The following is a 6,060-nucleotide window of genomic DNA, read 5'->3' on the forward strand; positions in this document are numbered from 1 at the left end:
CATCTACAATAAGGGTAATATAAAGAGAGAGTTAAAAGTGGGGCCACTGTATGCTTCACGATTAAGCCTATGAATACTGTAGTGAATGCGGTGATGGGCCACTGTTTTTTTCATTCCACTGGAAAGACGTATCGGTGTTTGTATTTCATATGATTCCTCATTTTAACTTGAAAAGTTTGCGTGCTCAGGATTTATCAGGGATTCCCTGCATTTACAGCCAGCAAATCAACATTTTAGAGAAATTTGAATAGAGTTTTTATTTTTCGAATAATTATTGCAGATAGAATATTCGACTATTTGTGCACACCCTATAAATTACACATTAAAACATTGGCATGTAGCCTGTTAGTTTGCATACACTAATAAATGTAAATCTGGCACATTACCACAAGGTGCATTGAAACAAACAGTATAAAACAAAGAAAAATCCAGCAACACATGTGGTGAAGAGAACTTTTAATTAATTGTCAAAAAATACTAACGTGTTCAAAGAGTTAGCATATACTATAATACTTAATGCACAGATCTATTCTGACATAATGACACGTTTTTTTTTTTTTTTTCAGATTTAATCCTGCATTTAAATATTTAAAAACCTACTGTAATTTTTGTATTCTAATAAATTAAATCAATCTGTTTGTAAATGTCTCCTTGTATCCCTTTATTAAGGAAAAAAACATTGTTTGATCAATTCTTATTGCGCCCCTAAAGTTTTTGTTTTGTTATTTTGTTTTGTTTAATGCAATTTTTTAAACTTATGAGCACATGTGCATCTTGGGACAAAAGTAAGCGTCAAGCCCTGCACTCCCAAAACTCTGCAGTGTGTACTCAGCAGCATGAAAAAAAAAAATTTAAACTGTGAATGGATAAAATACAGAAAACGAGTAAGGGTGCCACCGTTGTATTACACACGTACATTGTATTGTTTGGGTCAGCACTGTGGTACGTTTGCATCAAAGTGGCAGCTGTTTACTAGAAATGTACCAGACTAGCCGACTAGTCAACTGCGCGTAAACAATGAAAATATTACTTGTTTATTTATTTATTTATTTTATAAATAAAGCTTCAAAGGCTACATTCAGAATACCGTCATGTCAATGTTACATTTTAAATACAATACATTCTGTTGAAAAGCGTGTATCTGGAACAGAAATTCATTTTAGCTCAGACCTTGCATTCATTTTCTCTGTGTTGGTGGGTTCAGAGAAATGTAGGGGTGTGCGATAATGACAAAAAATTACATCTCTATATTTTCTGGAATTTTGTCTATAACGATAATTAGACGATATTTGAGTGTGTTATTGTGCTGGTATAAGAGATATACGAGAAATTAATTTTTCCAATAAGTTTAAATTGATTTTTACATTTTATGGGTATTTTTTGTTTCCAAACATATGGCAGTTCACAGAGGCCATGCACTTTTTTTTGTTTGTTTGTTTTTTCATTCCCAATTTTGACGCTTTTGATCATTATTTTTGACTATGAGTGCATAAATGACTAATTTTACTTTTAACTTAAGCTAATAGGCCTATTTAAACCATTTTATGTTGCATTTCATGTTGCATTGCAAACATTGCTTTTATAGGAACCAGCAATTTGGCCAACAGCATTAAAACACCAGCTCCTTTAATGGGCAAAAGGACACTGGTGAATGTTCTACTTAGGCAGATTTTTCTGTACATGATTCATTAACTAGGCCTAAAAATAACAATTATGCAACAAACACTGATGTCAAATCCTATTTGATATTACAAGCAATCAAACAAACAAATAACAGCACAGAAGATAAAACAGAAAAGTGAGAAAAAAACAAACAAAATAAAAGCAGGCCACTAATGGCCCTTCTCTGTAGCTCTATCACTCATCCTCATTTCCTGTCCACACAGGAAGCAGCCTGTGAGAGGAAATTCTTCCAGCCGTGTGAGAGTATGAGATCCTAAGAACAGCTGATGAGCCAGACCAGTTTTATCTAACTCCTAATAAACACACACGGGAAGTCACAGACAGCATCCTCTGGCCTCTGACCTCTGCTCACCTGTCCTGACACTCAACCAGAAATGAGTCAGCAGGAAAAGCACTGACAAACTGTTCATAATAAGACTGAACCCCGCGAGACTGCTTTAAAATTCACTAAGATATATTACAGAGTGAAAAACTGAAACAGCCTGCAGTTAAAAATAAATAAATAAGTTCTGAGTCAGTCACCACAGGTGAGTGAACAGTGATGGTGCCCCAAAAAACTTCCTGGAAGTTCTGAAACAGGGCGACAGTTGGTGACAGTTCACTGCATTCACACTGAACACAGATGATTTGCAGACACTAGAGTAAGTGATGCTGTTACACCTGTTTCTCTTGTGATCAGATGAGCTCAGTACACTTGATCATAGAAACTGACACGCATCAAATTACACACATCATTTAAATGCCACGACTTAGCACAGATGAATTCACTTATTTTAAAAAAATATTGATACACAGCTCACATGCACTGAGAGAAAACCAGCTCATAATTACAGGAAAATGTGTATAAGTTCATATAATGTAGGCTACAACAAATTACCACACATAGCAGTGTCTATTGTTGTATACACACATATCTACTGTATGTGTCATGTCTGTTGTTTGTGTATCATGTACACATTCACAAATCAGGGTTGTTGTTTATAAACTCTGTATATTCACCACCATAAAAAGGTGTTATATCCATTGTTTACATATTTGGTATATACTCACACATATATTCGCAAACAAGTGAGTGTGTGACGTCTTTTGTTTATAAATTCTGCAAATATATTCACAGACATATCAGTGTGTGACACTGTTTATATAGTAGTGTAGTATATAGTGTCATGTCTGATGTGTGTGAATACATACCAAATATAGAACAATAGACATGACACGCCTCATATGTGTGAACTTATACCGCAAATATAAACAACACACATGTCATTTGTTAACATATTTGGTATATATTCTGAATATAGTGCACAGACATACATGTGTATTATCTCTGTTGTTCATATATTTGATATATACATTCACACACATATCAGTGTGTCAGGTCTGCTGTTTATGTAATTTGTATATATACTGACACATAACAGGCTGTCAGGTCTGTTGTTGATGTAGCACGATAAGCTAGCTAACGCTAATCATTTCAATCCATACATTATCGATCACAAATGGTGTATCGCGCACATTAAAGCCCCTGTTTCACATTCAAGCGGCCATCTGAACATCGCTGTGGCATTAAACCCACAGAAACGGCTGATTTAATGAGGATAAACTCGTGCTGTGGGAAATATGTCTGTTAATGTTTCAGTCCTGTCAGAGTCTCTCACTCACCTAACAGCGCGCGCAGATGCTTCAGACGCGTGAAAACATCCTTCTTTGGGTCCAGAACTTTCTGTGTAGATTTCTTGACGTCTCCATAACCCCTTCGAGTGAACATTCCGCTGTAAAAGGCGATTCTGTAGCCGCTTTTACCTTCCTTTCACCATTCAGACCTGTGTGTCTCTTGTGTGTATGGGTGAAGAACAGCAGCTGCCTGACTGACTGACCGACGACGGGGCGCCAGATCCTCTGGAAAAAAAATCCCCTGTGAGGACAACGTGCCAGATTTAGACCGTTTTCACACATGACTGCTTGCATATTTGCTCTCGCCTAATTAAGCTGATATTGACTAACCTAAAATGTCACACACAAAAGGCAAAAGTACTAGAAAAAAACTTAACGCATTTTTATTAAACTATTTTTAGGCTTTGTGCAGTCACAAGTGGCCATATCTTGACAAAATAGACGAAAAATCTACGAAAAACAGAACACATCTTATCTGCATTTAGTAGTTCATGATGTACATTAATGCATTATGATACATCCTTAGGCTAAAGAGAGCACTAAGGTGCATTGACATTATATTTTATTCAAAAACACATATAGGGTGTTTTGGAAAATATGGCAACACGCACCGCCGTTGTGGGTGTGTAAATACGGAAGCACACCGACAGACAGGCAATTAAACTTCATATTATTAGTAGTATTAGCATTAGTATTAGTATTAACATTATTACAGGAAAAAAATGTCATTGCAAACTTGAAATTAAAATAAGTAAATAAATAAATAAACATTTGGTATATTTGCCTAGTTTCATAAAATTAGCAATAAAATGTATTGGTCCTAATATTATGTATTTCACAGTACGACTACAAGATATGACTACATCCCGTACGTCATGACGTAACCCAGGGCTTCGGATGTACCAGGTGTACCTGCAGTGATAGATTGTACTGGCGCGCCACCTGGTGTTTGACTTTGACATTGAAAGAAAGAAAGAAAGAAAGAAAGAAAGAAAGAAAGAAAAAGATTGTAAAAGACAAAAAAGCAGACTATATGTATGTATGTATATTAGTTCAGATCATTTAAAAGGAAAAGGAAAAAGTTTATTGTTGTTGTTTAGTTATTATATAGACTACAGACAGGTGTAACAAAGTACTATCTATCTATCTATCTGTCTGTCTGTCTGTCTGTCTATCTATCTATCTATCTATCTATCTAAATAAATAAACATTTGGTATATTTGCCTAGTTTCATAAAATTAGCAATAAAATGTATTGGTCCTAATATTATGTATTTCACAGTACGACTACAAGATATGACTACATCCCGTACGTCATGACGTAACCCAGGGCTTCGGATGTATCAGGTGTACCTGCAGTGATAGATTGTACTGGCGCGCCACCTGGTGTTTGACTTTGACATTGAAAGAAAGAAAGAACGAAAGAAAGAAAGAAAAAGATTGTAAAAGACAAAAAAGCAGACTATATGTATGTATGTATATTAGTTCAGATCATTTAAAAGGAAAAGGAAAAAGTTTATTGTTGTTGTTTAGTTATTATATAGACTACAGTATAGTGTAACAAAGTACTATCTATCTATCTATCTGTCTGTCTGTCTGTCTGTCTATCTATCTATCTATCTATCTATCTATCTATCTATCTATAGTGCTGGGTAGTAATTGATTACATGTAATCTGGATTACGTAATCAATTCCAAAAATTAAGTGCTTGTATATTACATTTACGTAGTTACAGTTCCTTTTTATGGATTATAGGATTATATTATTCACACAATGGCAGTAAATTGTTCATAATTTATTGATTCTCCCTAATTCCTCTCTCTCTCTCTCAATTTGAACTGGGTTTTAAAGGGCCTATAAAAGCAAGGATAAGGCATGATTTTATTTTTCATCTATCTATGAAGGAGGCGGACAAGTTTGAAGACATTTGGAGTGTAGAAAATGTGTTGTGTCGGGTTGAAAAATATTTGTTTTGGATTGTCTTTCGCTGAGAATATTGTATAATCTAATGAGGTGTTTTGTATAGAATGTGAGTTTTCTTCGAATTTTGTATTAAAGTGATATAAATTTCAAAAAATATCTCTCTCTCTCTCGCTTTAATTCTCTTTTCTAAAAACCCTACCATTTAGCTTTGACTATATTCACAAATGTTATGTAAATAAATTTGCATGCCATGCTTCTGAATTTGAAGTTAAAAAAAGCACCTCTCAATCAATTAGGCCATGTATGAAACAAATAATTATGCAAGTTACTAAACACTGTTGTCATCATTTCCAGTGACTTTCAGTAACTGTTGATTCTGGAAGTCTGAAAAAAATATATATATTTCAAACCTGGAAGACTTTGTCAGCCAAACCCCTTAAAATATAATATTTACTTGAAATAGCTCTGTGGAAGTTAATATTTCAATAATTTAACAACACATTTACATGTTTACAGTTCTCTGATGTTGGTGAATTGACACGTTGGCATGCAGGTAAACAAATTAAATATTTATATTTTGTGTTTAAATTAGTTTTATTTTACATTTTTATGATACAATTAATTACTAGCTTTTTATTAACTCACAAACAATTCTTACATTAAGCCTATTTGGGAAGCCCTGGTATAATGTAATGTTTAAGGCATTTTATGATGTTGTCTTTCTCTTCACTTTTTTGTATCAGTATTGTACATTTAATGGTAAGTTTTAAAAATTTTTGAT

Source organism: Sinocyclocheilus rhinocerous, unplaced genomic scaffold, assembly GCF_001515625.1.
Source record: "Sinocyclocheilus rhinocerous isolate Xijiao unplaced genomic scaffold, SAMN03320098_v1.1 scaffold1636, whole genome shotgun sequence".
Lineage (NCBI taxonomy): Eukaryota > Metazoa > Chordata > Actinopteri > Cypriniformes > Cyprinidae > Sinocyclocheilus > Sinocyclocheilus rhinocerous.